Source organism: Ambystoma mexicanum, chromosome 14, assembly GCF_040938575.1.
Source record: "Ambystoma mexicanum isolate Mex_15411 chromosome 14, UKY_AmexF1_1, whole genome shotgun sequence".
Classification (NCBI taxonomy): Eukaryota; Metazoa; Chordata; class Amphibia; order Caudata; family Ambystomatidae; genus Ambystoma; species Ambystoma mexicanum.
The window spans coordinates 469,549,927-469,565,599 of NC_090940.1; positions in this window are offsets into that span (position 1 = coordinate 469,549,927).

Here is a 15,673-nt window from a genome sequence, read left to right on the forward strand (position 1 = left end):
GAAGGAGTTTGATATCACATCTCAAGCTATAGGAAGGGTCTCAGGTTTGGAAAGGGAAGGATTTGGATTTCACATCTCATGTTGTAGGATGGCTCTCATGTTTGGTTTTAGAAGCATTGAGATATCACATCCCATGCTATCGGAAGGGTCTCAGGTTTGGAAAGGGAAGGATTTGGTTTTCACATATGTTATAGGATGGTTCTCAGGTTTGGTATTAGAAGCATTGAGATAGCACATCTCATGCTATAGGAAGGGTCTAAGGATTGGAATGGGAAGGAGTTGGATATCACATCTTATGCTATAGGAAGGTTCTCAGGTTTGGTATTACAAGCATTGTGATATTACATCTCATGCTATAGGAAGGGTCTCAGGATTGGAATGGGAAGGATTTGGATATCACATCTCATGCCATAGGAAGGGTCTCAGGTTGGAATGGGAAGGAGTTTCATATCACATCTCAAGCCATAGGAAGGGTCTCAGGTTTGGAAGGGGAAGGATTTGGATCTCACATCTCATGTATTAGGACGGGTCTCAGGTTTGGTATTGGAAGCATTGAGATAGCACATCTCATGGTATAGGAAGGGTCCCAGGATTGGAATGGGAAGGAGTTGGATATCACATCTCAAGCTATCTCAGGATTGGAATGGGAAGGAGTTTGATATCACATCTCAAGCTATAGGAAGGGTCTCAGGTTTGGAAAGGGAAGGATTTGGATTTCACATCTCATGTTGTAGGATGGCTCTCATGTTTGGTTTTAGAAGCATTGAGATATCACATCCCATGCTATCGGAAGGGTCTCAGGTTTGGAAAGGGAAGGATTTGGTTTTCACATATGTTATAGGATGGTTCTCAGGTTTGGTTTTAGAAGCATTAAGATATCACATCTCATGCTATAGGAAGGGTCTCAGGTTTGGAATGGGAAGGAGTTGGATACACATCTCATGTTATAGGAAGGATCTCAGGTTTGGTATTGGGAGCATTGAGATATCACATATCATGCTATAGGAAAGGTCTCAGGATTGGAAGGGGAAGGATTTGGATCTCACATATGTTTTAGAACGGTCTCAGGTTTGGTATTAGAAGCATTGAGATATCACATCTCATGGTATAGGAAGGGTCTCAGGATTGGAATGGGAAGGAGTTGGAAAGCACATCTCAAGCTATCTCAGGATTGGAATGGGAAGGAGTTTGATATCACATCTGAAGCTATAGGAAGGGTTTCAGGATTGAAATGGGAAGGAGTTGGATATCACATCTCATGTTATAGGAAGGGTCTCAGGATTGGAATGGGAAGGATTTGGATATCACATCTCTTGCTATAGGAAGGGTCTCAGTTTTTTATTAGAAACATTGAGATATCACATCTCATGCTATAGGAAGGATTTCAGGATTGGAATTGGAAGGATTTGGATATCACATCTCATGCTAAAGGAAGGGTCTCAGGTTTGGAAGGGGAAGGATTTGAATATCATATCTCATGTTATAGGACGGGTCCCAGGTTTGGAATTAGAAGCATTGAGATATCACATCTTATGCTATAGGAAGGGTCTCAGGTTTGGTATTACAAGCATTGTTATATTACATCTCATGCTATAGGAAGGGTCTCAGGATTGGAATGGGAAGGATTTGGATATCACATCTCATGCCATAGGAAGGGTCTCAGGTTGGAATGGGAAGGAGTTGGATATCACATCTCATGTTATAGGTAGCATCTCAGGATTGGAATGGGAAGGATTTGGATATCACATCTCATGCTAAAGGAAGGGTCTCAAGTTTGGAAGGGGAAGGATTTGGATATCATATCTCATGTTATAGAACGGGTCCCAGGTTTGGTATTTGAAACATTGCGGTTCACATCTCATGGTATAGGAAGGGTCTCAGGATTGGAATGGGAAGGAGTTGGATATCATATCTCATCCAATAGGAAGGGTCTCAATTTTGGAATGGGAAATAATTGGATATCACATCTCATGTTATCGGAAGGATCTCAGGATTGCAATGGGAAGGAGTTGGATATCCCTTCTCATGCTATAGGAAGGGTCTCAGGTTGGAATGGGAAGGAGTTGGATATCACATCTCATGTTATAGGAAGGGTCTCAGGATTTGAATGGGAAGGATGTGGATATCACATCTCTTGCTATAGGAAGGGTCTCAGGTTTTTTATTAGAAACATTGAGATATCACATCTCATGCTATAGGAAGGGTTTCAGGTTTGGAATGGGAAGGATTTGGATATCACATCTCATGCTAAAGGAAGGGTCTCACGTTTGGAAATGGAAGGATTTGGATATCACATCTCATGTTATAGGACGGGTCCCAGGTTTGGTATTAGAAGCATTGAGATATCACAACTCATGCCATAGGAAGGGTCTCAGGATTGGAATGGGAAGGAGTTGGATATCACATCTCATGCTAAAGGAAGGGTCTCAGGTTTGATAGAAGCATTGAGATATCACATCTCATGCTATAGGAAGTGTCTCAGGATTAGAATGGGAAGGAGTTGGATATCACATCTCATGCCATAGGAAGGGTCTCAGGATTGGAATGGGAAGGACTTGGATATCACATCTCATGCTATAGGGAGGGTCTCAAGTTTGATATTAGAAGCATTGAGATAACAAATCTCATGATATGGGAAGGGTCTCAGGATTGGAATGGGAAGGAGTTGGATATCACATCTCATGATAAAGGAAGGGTCTCAGGTTTGGAAGGGGAAGGATTTGGATATCACAACTCATGTTATAGGACGGATGTAAGGTTTGGTATTAGAAGCATTGAGATAGCAAGTCTCCTGGTATAGGAACGGTCTCAGAATTGGAATGGGAAGGAGTTGGATATCACATCTCAAGCTATAGGAAGGGTCTCGGGATTGGAATGGGAAGGAGTTTGATATCACATCTCATGCCATAGTATGGGTCTCAGGTTTGGTAGAAGCATTGGGATATCACATCTCATGCTATCGGAAGGGTATCAGGATTGGATTTGGAAGTAGTTGGATATCCCATCTCATGCTATAGGAAGGGTCTCAGGTTGGAATGGGAAGGAGTTGGATATCACATCTCATGTTATAGGAAGGGTCTCAGGATTGGAATGGGAAGGACTTCGATATCACATCTCATGTTATCGGAAGGCTCTCAGGTTTGGAAGGGGAAGGAGTTGGATATCACATTTCATGTTAGATGTAGGATCTCAGGTTTGGTATTAGAGGCATTGAGACATCACATCTCATGCTATCAGAAGGGTCTAAGGATTGGAATGGGAAGGAGTTGGATATCACATCTCACGCTAAAGGGAGGGTCTCTGGTTTGGAAGGGGAAGGATTTGGATATCACATCTCATGTTATAGGAAGGATCTCAGGTTTGGTATTAGAAGCATTGAGATATCACATCTCATGCTATCGGAAGGATCTCAGGTTTGGTATTAGAAGCATTGAGATATCACATCTCATGCTATCAGAAGGGTCTCAGGATTGGAATGGGAAGGAGTTGGATATCACATCTCATGCTAAAGGGAGGGTCTCAGGTTTGGAAGGGGAAGGATTTGGATATCACATCTCATGTTATAGGAAGGATCTCAGGTTTGGTATTAGAAGCATTGAGATATCACATCTCATGCTATAGTAAGGGTCTCAGGATTGGAATGGGAAGGAGTTGGATATCACATCTCATGCTAAAGGAAGGGTCTCAGGTTTGGTAGAAGCATTGAGATATCACATCTCATGCTATAGGAAGGGTCTCAGGATTGGAATGGGAAGGAGTTGGATATCACATCTCATGCCATAGGAAGGGTCTCAGGTTTGGTATAAGCATTGAGATATCACATCTCTGCTATCCGAAGGGTCTCAGGATTGGAATGGGAAGGACCTAGATATCACATCTCATGCTATAGGGAGGGTCTCAGTTTTGATATTAGAAGCATTGAGATATCACATCTCATGCTATCGGAAGGGTCTCAGGATTGGAATGAGAAGGAGCTGGATATCACATCTCATGCTAAAGGAAGGGTCTCAGGTTTGGAAGGGGAAGGATTTGGATATCACATCTCATGTTATAGGACGGGTCTCACGTTTGGTATTAGAAGCATTAAGATATCACATCTCATGGTATAGGAAGGGTTTCAGGATTGTAATGGGAAGGAGTTGGATATCCCTTCTCATGCTATAGGAAGGGTCTCAGGTTGGAATGGGAAGGAGTTGGATATCACATCTCATGTTATAGGAAGGGTCTCAGTATTGGAATGGGAAGGATTTGGATATCATATCTCTTGCTATAGGAAGGGTCTCATGTTTTTTATTAGAAACAGAGATATCACATCTCATGCTATAGGAAGGGTTTCAGGATTGGAAAGGGAAGGATTTGGATATCACATTTCATGCTAAAGGAAGGTTCTCAGGTTTGGAAGGGGAAGGAGTTGGATATCACATCTCATGCTAAAGGAAGGGTCTCAGGTTTGATAGAAGCATTGAGATATTACATCTCATGCTATAGGAAGGGTCTCGGGTTGGTATAAGCATTGAGATATCACATCTCTGCTATCGGAAGGGTCTCAGGATAGGAATGGGAAGGACTTAGATATCACATCTCATGCTATAGGGAGGGTCTCAGTTTTGATAGAAGCATTGAGATATCACATCTTATGCTATAGGAAGGGTCTCAGGTTTGCTATAAGCATTGAGATATCACATCTCTGCTATCGTAAGGGTCTCAGGATAGGAATGGGAAGGACTTAGATATCACATCTCATGCTATAGGGAGGGTCTCAGTTTTGATATTAGAAGCATTGAGATATCACATCTCAAGCTATCTCAGGATTAGAATGGGAAGGAGTTTGATATCACATCTCAAGCTATAGGAAGGGTCTCAGGTTTGGAAGGGGAAGGATTTGGATCTCACATCTCATGTTTTAGGACGGGTCTCAGGTTTGGTATTAGAAACATTGAGATATCACATCTCATGCTATAGGAAGGGTCTCAGGATTGGAATGGGGAGGAGTTGGATATCACATCTCATGCTATAGGAAGGGTCTCAGGTTTGGTAAAAGCATTGAGTTATCACATCTCATGCTATAGGAAGGGTCTCAGGATTGGAATGGGAAGGAGTTGAATATCACATCTCATGCCATAGGAAGGGTCTCAGGTTTGGTATAAGCATTGAGATATCACATCTCTGCTTTCGTAAGGGTCTCAGGATTGGTATAGGAAGGAGTTGGATATCCCATCTCATGCTTTAAGAAGGGTCTCAGGTTTGGTATTAGAAGCATTGAGATAACACATCTCATGCTATAGGAAGGGTCTAAGGATTGGAATGGGAAGGAGTTGGATATCACATCTTGTGCTATAGGAAGTGTCTCAGGTTTGGTATTACAAGCATTGTGATATTACATCTCATGCTATAGGAAGGGTCTCAGGATTGGAATGGGAAGGATTTGGATATCACATCTCATGCCATAGGAAGGGTCTCAGGTTGGAATGGGAAGGAGTTTCATATCACATCTCAAGCCATAGGAAGGGTCTCAGGTTTGGAAGGGGAAGGATTTGGATCTCACATCTCATGTGTTAGGACGGGTCTCAGGTTTGGTATTGGAAGCATTGAGATAGCACATCTCATGGTATAGGAAGGGTCCCAGGATTGGAATGGGAAGGAGTTGGATATCACATCTCAAGCTATCTCAGGATTGGAATGGGAAGGAGTTTGATATCACATCTCAAGCTATAGGAAGGGTCTCAGGTTTGGAAAGGGAAGGATTTGGATTTCACATCTCATGTTGTAGGATGGTTCTCATGTTTGGTTTTAGAAGCATTGAGATATCACATCCCATGCTATCGGAAGGGTCTCAGGTTTGGAAAGGGAAGGATTTGGATTTCACATATGTTATAGGATGGTTCTCAGGTTTGGTTTTAGAAGCATTAAGATATCACATCTCATGCTATAGGAAGGGTCTCAGGTTTGGAATGGGAAGGAGTTGGATACACATCTCATGTTATAGGAAGGATCTCAGGTTTGGTATTAGAAGCATTGAGATATCACATATCATGCTATAGGAAAGGTCTCAGGATTGGAATGGGAAGGAGTTGGATATCACATCTCATGCTAAAGGAAAGGTCTCAGGTTTGGAAGGGGAAGGATTTGGATCTCACATATGTTTTAGGACGGTCTCAGGTTTGGTATTAGAAGCATTGAGATATCACATCTCATGGTATAGGAAGGGTCTCAGGATTGGAATGGGAAGGAGTTGGATAGCACATCTCAAGCTATCTCAGGATTGGAATGGGAAGGAGTTTGATATCACATCTGAAGCTATAGGAAGGGTTTCAGGATTGGAATGGGAAGGAGTTGGATATCACATCTCATGTTATAGGAAGGGTCTCAGGATTGGAATGGGAAGGAGTTGGATATCACATCTCATGCTATAGGAAGGATTTCAGGATTGGAATTGGAAGGATTTGATATCACATCTCATGCTAAAGGAAGGGTCTCAGGTTTGGAAGGGGAAGGATTTGAATATCATATCTCATGTTATAGGACGGGTCCCAGGTTTGGAATTAGAAGCATTGAGATATCACATCTTATGCTATAGGAAGGGTCTCAGGTTTGGTATAAGCATTGAGATATCATATCTCTGCTATCCGAAGGGTCTCAGGATTGGAATGGGAAGGACTTAGATATCACATCTCATGCTATAGGGAGGGTCTCAGTTTTGATATTAGAAGCATTGAGATATCACATCTCATGCTATCGGAAGGGTCTCAGGATTGGAATGAGAAGGAGCTGGATATCACATCTCATGCTAAAGGAAGGGTCTCAGGTTTGGAAGGGGAAGGATTTGGATATCACATCTCATGTTATAGGACGGGTCTCACGTTTGGTATTAGAAGCATTAAGATATCACATCTCATGGTATAGGAAGGGTTTCAGGATTGTAATGGGAAGGAGTTGGATATCCCTTCTCATGCTATAGGAAGGGTCTCAGGTTGGAATGGGAAGGAGTTGGATATCACATCTCAAGCTATAGGAAGGGTCTCGGGATTGGAATGGGAAGGAGTTTGATATCACATCTCATGCCATAGTATGGGTCTCAGGTTTGGTAGAAGCATTGGGATATCACATCTCATGCTATCGGAAGGGTATCAGGATTGGATTTGGAAGTAGTTGGATATCCCATCTCATGCTATAGGAAGGGTCTCAGGTTGGAATGGGAAGGAGTTGGATATCACATCTCATGTTATAGGAAGGGTCTCAGGATTGGAATGGGAAGGGCTTCGATATCACATCTCATGTTATCGGAAGGCTCTCAGGTTTGGAAGGGGAAGGAGTTGGATATCACATTTCATGTTAGATGTAGGATCTCAGGTTTGGTATTAGAGGCATTGAGACATCACATCTCATGCTATCAGAAGGGTCTAAGGATTGGAATGGGAAGGAGTTGGATATCACATCTCACGCTAAAGGGAGGGTCTCTGGTTTGGAAGGGGAAGGATTTGGATATCACATCTCATGTTATAGGAAGGATCTCAGGTTTGGTATTAGAAGCATTGAGATATCACATCTCATGCTATCGGAAGGATCTCAGGTTTGGTATTAGAAGCATTGAGATATCACATCTCATGCTATCAGAAGGGTCTCAGGATTGGAATGGGAAGGAGTTGGATATCACATCTCATGCTAAAGGGAGGGTCTCAGGTTTGGAAGGGGAAGGATTTGGATATCACATCTCATGTTATAGGAAGGATCTCAGGTTTGGTATTAGAAGCATTGAGATATCACATCTCATGCTATAGTAAGGGTCTCAGGATTGGAATGGGAAGGAGTTGGATATCACATCTCATGCTAAAGGAAGGGTCTCAGGTTTGGTAGAAGCATTGAGATATCACATCTCATGCTATAGGAAGGGTCTCAGGATTGGAATGGGAAGGAGTTGGATATCACATCTCATGCCATAGGAAGGGTCTCAGGTTTGGTATAAGCATTGAGATATCACATCTCTGCTATCCGAAGGGTCTCAGGATTGAAATGAGAAGGACTTAGATATCACATCTCATGCTATAGGGAGGGTCTCAGTTTTTATATTAGAAGCATTGAGATATCACATCTCATGCTATCGGAAGGGTCTCAGGATTGGAATGAGAAGGAGCTGGATATCACATCTCATGCTAAAGGAAGGGTCTCAGGTTTGGAAGGGGAAGGATTTGGATATCACATCTCATGTTATAGGACGGGTCTCACGTTTGGTATTAGAAGCATTAAGATATCACATCTCATGGTATAGGAAGGGTTTCAGGATTGTAATGGGAAGGAGTTGGATATCCCTTCTCATGCTATAGGAAGGGTCTCAGGTTGGAATGGGAAGGAGTTGGATATCACATCTCATGTTATAGGAAGGGTCTCAGTATTGGAATGGGAAGGATTTGGATATCATATCTCTTGCTATAGGAAGGGTCTCATGTTTTTTATTAGAAACAGAGATATCACATCTCATGCTATAGGAAGGGTTTCAGGATTGGAATGGGAAGGATTTGGATATCACATCTCATGCTAAAGGAAGGTTCTCAGGTTTGGAAGGGGAAGGAGTTGGATATCACATCTCATGCTAAAGGAAGGGTCTCAGGTTTGATAGAAGCATTGAGATATTACATCTCATGCTATAGGAAGGGTCTCAGGATTGGAATGGGAAGGAATTGGATATCACATCTCATGCTAAAGGAAGAGTCTCAGGTTTGATAGAAGCATTGAGATTTCACATCTCATGCTATAGGAAGGGTCTCAGGTTGGTATAAGCATTGAGATATCACATCTCTGCTATCGGAAGGGTCTCAGGATAGGAATGGGAAGGACTTAGATATCACATCTCATGCTATAGGGAGGGTCTCAGTTTTGATAGAAGCATAGAGATATCACATCTTATGCTATAGGAAGGGTCTCAGGTTTGCTATAAGCATTGAGATATCACATCTCTGCTATCGTAAGGGTCTCAGGATAGGAATGGGAAGGACTTAGATATCACATCTCATGCTATAGGGAGGGTCTCAGTTTTGATATTAGAAGCATTGAGATATCACATCTCAAGCTATCTCAGGATTAGAATGGGAAGGAGTTTGATATCACATCTCAAGCTATAGGAAGGGTCTCAGGTTTGGAAGGGGAAGGATTTGGATCTCACATCTCATGTTTTAGGACGGGTCTCAGGTTTGGTATTAGAAACATTGAGATATCACATCTCATGGTATAGGAAGGGTCTCAGGATTGGAATGGGGAGGAGTTGGATATCACATCTCATGCTATAGGAAGGGTCTCAGGTTTGGTAAAAGCATTGAGTTATCACATCTCATGCTATAGGAAGGGTCTCAGGATTGGAATGGGAAGGAGTTGAATATCACATCTCATGCCATAGGAAGGGTCTCAGGTTTGGTATAAGCATTGAGATATCACATCTCTGCTTTCGTAAGGGTCTCAGGATTGGTATAGGAAGGAGTTGGATATCCCATCTCATGCTTTAAGAAGGGTCTCAGGTTTGGTATTAGAAGCATTGAGATAGCACATCTCATGCTATAGGAAGGGTCTAAGGATTGGAATGGGAAGGAGTTGGATATCACATCTTATGCTATAGGAAGGGTCTCAGGTTTGGTATTACAAGCATTGTGATATTACATCTCATGCTATAGGAAGGGTCTCAGGATTGGAATGGGAAGGATTTGGATATCACATCTCATGCCATAGGAAGGGTCGCAGGTTGGAATGGGAAGGAGTTTCATATCACATCTCAAGCCATAGGAAGGGTCTCAGGTTTGGAAGGGGAAGGATTTCGATCTCACATCTCATGTATTAGGACGGGTCTCAGGTTTGGTATTGGAAGCATTGAGATAGCACATCTCATGGTATAGGAAGGGTCCCAGGATTGGAATGGGAAGGAGTTGGATATCACATCTCAAGCTATCTCAGGATTGGAATGGGAAGGAGTTTGATATCACATCTCAAGCTATAGGAAGGGTCTCAGGTTTGGAAAGGGAAGGATTTGGATTTCACTTCTCATGTTGTAGGATGGTTCTCATGTTTGGTTTTAGAAGCATTGAGATATCACATCCCATGCTATCGGAAGGGTCTCAGGTTTGGAAAGGGAAGGATTTGGATTTCACATATGTTATAGGATGGTTCTCAGGTTTGGTTTTAGAAGCATTAAGATATCACATCTCATGCTATAGGAAGGGTCTCAGGTTTGGAATGGGAAGGAGTTGGATACACATCTCATGTTATAGGAAGGATCTCAGGTTTGGTATTAGAAACATTGAGATATCACATATCATGCTATAGGAAAGCTCTCAGGATTGGAATGGGAAGGAGTTGGATATCACATCTCATGCTAAAGGAAAGGTCTCAGGTTTGGAAGGGGAAGGATTTGGATCTCACATATGTTTTAGGACGGTCTCAGGTTTGGTATTAGAAGCATTGAGATATCACATCTCATGGTATAGGAAGGGTCTCAGGATTGGAATGGGAAGGAGTTGGATAGCACATCTCAAGCTATCTCAGGATTGGAATGGGAAGGAGTTTGATATCACATCTGAAGCTATAGGAAGGGTTTCAGGATTGGAATGGGAAGGAGTTGGATATCACATCTCATGTTATAGGAAGGGTCTCAGGATTGGAATGGGAAGGATTTGGATATCACATCTCTTGCTATAGGAAGGGTCTCAGTTTTTTATTAGAAACATTGAGATATCACATCTCATGCTATAGGAAGGATTTCAGGATTGGAATGGGAAGGATTTGGATATCACATCTCATGCTAAAGGAAGGGTCTCAGGTTTGGAAGGGGAAGGATTTGAATATCATATCTCATGTTATAGGACGGGTCCCAGGTTTGGAATTAGAAGCATTGAGATATCACATCTTATGCTATAGGAAGGGTCTCAGGTTTGGTATTACAAGCATTGGGATATTACATCTCATGCTATAGGAAGGGTCTCAGGATTGGAATGGGAAGGATTTGGATATCACATCTCATGCCATAGGAAGGGTCTCAGGTTGGAATGGGAAGGAGTTGGATATCACATCTCATGTTATAGGTAGCGTCTCAGGATTGGAATGGGAAGGATTTGGATATCACATCTCATGCTAAAGGAAGGGTCTCAGGTTTGGAAGGTTAAGGATTTGGATATCATATCTCATGTTATAGAACGGGTCCCAGGTTTGGTATTTGAAACATTGCGGTTCACATCTCATGGTATAGGAAGGGTCTCAGGATTGGAATGGGAAGGAGTTGGATATCACATCTCATCCAATAGGAAGGGTCTCAGGTTTGGAATGGGAAATAATTGGATATCACATCTCATGTTATAGGAAGGATCTCAGGATTGCAATGGGAAGGAGTTGGATATCCCTTCTAATGCTATAGGAAGGGTCTCAGGTTGGAATGGGAAGGAGTTGGATATCACATCTCATGTTATAGGAAGGGTCTCAGGATTTGAATGGGAAGGATGTGGATATCACATCTCTTGCTATAGGAAGGGTCTCAGGTTTTTTATTAGAAACATTGAGATATCACATCTCATGCTATAGGAAGGGTTTCAGGATTGGAATGGGAAGGATTTGGATATCACATCTCATGCTAAAGGAAGGGTCTCACGTTTGGAAGGGGAAGGATTTGGATATCACATCTCATGTTATAGGACGGGTCCCAGGTTTGGTATTAGAAGCATTGAGATATCACAACTCATGCCATGGGAAGGGTCTCAGGATTGGAATGGGAAGGAGTTGGATATCACATCTCATGCTAAAGGAAGGGTCTCAGGTTTGATAGAAGCATTGAGATATCACATCTCATGCTATAGGAAGTGTCTCAGGATTGGAATGGGAAGGAGTTGGATATCACATCTCATGCCATAGGAAGGGTCTCAGGATTGGAATGGGAAGGACTTGGATATCACATCTCATGCTATAGGGAGGGTCTCAAGTTTGATATTAGAAGCATTGAGATAACAAATCTCATGATATAGGAAGGGTCTCAGAATTGGAATGGGAAGGAGTTGGATATCACATCTCAAGCTATAGGAAGGGTCTCAGGATTTGAATGGGAAGGATGTGGATATCACATCTCTTGCTATAGGAAGGGTCTCAGGTTTTTTATTAGAAACATTGAGATATCACATCTCATGCTATAGGAAGGGTCTCAGGATTGAAATGGGAAGGAGTTGGATATCACATCTCATGCCATAGGGAGGGTCTCAGGTTTGGAAGGGGAAGGATTTGGATATCACATCTCGTGTTATAGGAAGGATCTCAGGTTTGGTATTAGAAGAATTGAGATATCACATCTCATGCTATCGGAAGGATCTCAGGTTTGGTATTAGAAGCATTGAGATATCACATCTAATGCTCCCAGAAGGGTCTCAGGATTTGAATGGGAAGGAGTTGGATATCACATCTCATGTTATAGGAAGGGTCTCAGGATTGGAATGGGAAGGAGTTGGATATCACATCTCATGCTATAGGAAGGTTCTCAGGTTTGGTATAAGCATTGAGATGTCACATCTCATGCTATAGGAAGGGTCTCAGGATTGGAATGGGAAGGAGTTGGATATCACATCTCATGCTAAAGGGAGGGTCTCAGGTTTGGAAGGGGAAGGATTTGGATATCACATCTCATGTTATAGGAAGGATCTCAGGTTTGGTATTAGAAGCATTGAGATACATCTCATGCTAACGGAAGGGTATCAGGATTGGATTTGGAAGTAGTTGGATATCCCATCTCATGCTATAGGAAGGGTCTCAGGTTGGAATGGGAAGGTGTTGGGTATCACATCTCATGTTATAGGAAGGGTCTCAGGATTGAAATGGGAAATACTTCAATATCACATCTCATGCTATAGGAAGGCTCTCAGGTTTGGAAGGGGAAGGTGTTGGATATCACATTTCCCATCTCATGCTATAGGAAGGGTCTCAGGTTTGGTATTAGAAGCATTGAGATATCACATCTCATGCTATAGGAAGGGTCTCAGGATTGAAATGGGAAGGAGTTGGATATCACATCTCATGCCATAGGAAGGGTCTCAGGTTTGGTATAAGCATTGAGATATCGCATCTCTGCTATCGGAAGGGTCTCAGGATTGGAATGGGAAGGAGCTGGATATCACATCTCATGCTAAAGGAAGGGTCTCAGGTTTGGAAGGGGAAGGATTTGGATATCACATCTCATGTTATAGGACGGGTCTCAGGTTTCGTATTAGAAGCATTAAGATATCACATCTTATGGTATAGGAAGGGTTTCAGGATTGGAATGGGAAGGAGTAGGATATCATATCTCATGCTATAGGAAGGGTCTCAGGATTGGAATGGGAAGGAGTTTGATATCAAATCTCATGCCATAGGAAGGGTCTCAGGTTTGGTATTAGAAGCATTGAGATATCACATCTCATGCTATAGGAAGTGTCTGAGGATTGGAATGGGAAGGAGTTGGATATCACATCTCATGCTATAGGAAGGGTCTCAGGATTGGATTTGGAAGTAGTTGGATATCCCATCTCATGCTATAGGAAGGGTCTCAGGTTGGAATGGGAAGGAGTTGGATATCACATCTCATGTTATAGGAACGGTCTCAGGATTGGAATGGGAAGGACTTCGATATCACATCTCATGTTATAGGAAGGGTCTCAGGTTTGGAAGGGGAAGGAGTTGGATATCACATTTCATGTTAGATGTAGGATCTCAGGTTTGGTATTAGAGGCATTGAGGCATCACATCTCATGCTATCAGAAGGGTCTAAGGATTGGAATGGGAAGGAGTTGGATATCACATCTCACACTAAAGGGAGGGTCTCTGGTTTGGAAGGGGAATGATTTGGATATCACATCTCATGTTATAGGAAGGATCTCAGGTTTGGTATTAGAAGCATTGAGATATCACATCTCATGCTATCGGAAGGATCTCAGGTTTGGTATTAGAAGCATTGAGATATCACATCTCATGCTATCAGAAGGGTCTCAGGATTGGAATGGGAAGGAGTTGGATATCACATCTCATGCTAAAGGGAGGGTCTCAGGTTTGGAAGGGGAAGGATTTGGATATCACATCTCATGTTATAGGAAGGATCTCAGGTTTGGTATTAGAAGCATTGAGATATCACATCTCATGCTATAGTAAGGGTCTCAGGATTGGAATGGGAAGGAGTTGGATATCACATCTCATGCTAAAGGAAGGGTCTCAGGTTTGGTAGAAGCATTGAGATATCACATCTCATGCTATAGGAAGGGTCTCAGGATTGGAATGGGAAGGAGTTGGATATCACATCTCATGCCAACTGAAGGGTCTCAGGTTTGGTATAAGCATTGAGATATCGCATCTCTGCTATCCGAAGGGTCTCAGGATTGGAATGGGAAGGACTTAGATATCACATCTCATGCTATAGGGTGGGTCTCAGTTTTGATATTAGAAGCATTGAGATATCACATCTCATGCTATCGGAAGGGTCTCAGGATTGGAATGAGAAGGAGCTGGATATCACATCTAATGCTAAAGGAAGGGTCTCAGGTTTGGAAGGGGAAGGATTTGGATATCACATCTCATGTTATAGGACGGGTCTCACGTTTGGTATTAGAAGCATTAAGATATCACATCTCATGGTATAGGAATGGTTTCAGGATTGGAATGGGAAGGAGTTGGATATCATATCTCATGCTATAGGAAGGGTCTCAGGATTGGATTGGGAAGAAGTTGGATATCAAATCTCATGCCATAGGAAGGGTCCCAGGTTTGGTATTAGAAGCATTGAGATATCACATCTCATGCTATAGGAAGTGTCTGAGGATTGGAATGAGAAGGAGTCGGATATCACATCTCATGCTATAGGAAGGGTCTCAGGTTTGGTAGAAGCATTGAGATATCACATCTCATGCTATAGGAAGAGTCTCAGGATTGGAATGGGAAGGAGTTGGATATCACATCTCATGCTATAGGACGGCTCTCAGGTTTGGAAGGGGAAGGAGTTGGATATCACATTTCATGTTAGAGGTAGGATCTCAGGTTTGGTATTAGAGTCATTGAGACATCACATCTCGTGCTATCAGAAGGGTCTCAGGATTGGAATGGGAAGGAGTTGGATATCACATCTCACGCTAAAGGGAGGGTCTCAGGTTTGGAAGGGGAAGAATTTGGATATCACATCTCATGTTTAAGAAAGGATCTCAGGTTTGGTATTAGAAGCATTGAGATATCACATCTCATGCTATCGGAAGGATCTCAGGTTTGGTATTAGAAGCATTGAGACATCACATCTCATGCTATCAGAAGGGTTTCAGGATTGGAATGGGAAGGAGTTGGATATCACATCTCATGCTAAAGGGAGGGTCTCAGGTTTGGAAGGGGAAGGATTTGGATATCAGATCTCATGTTATAGGAAGGATCTCAGGTTTGGTATTAGAAGCATTGAGATATCACATCTCATGCTATCGGAAGGATCTCAGGTTTGGTATTAGAAGCATTGAGACATCACATCTCATGCTATCAGAAGGGTTTCAGGATTGGAATGGGAAGGAGTTGGATATCACATCTCATGCTAAAGGGAGGGTCTCAGATTTGGAATGGGAAGGAGTTGGATATCACATCTCATGCTAAAGGAAGGGTGTCAGGTTTGGTAGAAGCATTGAGATATCCCATCTCATGCTATAGGAGGGGTCTCAGGATT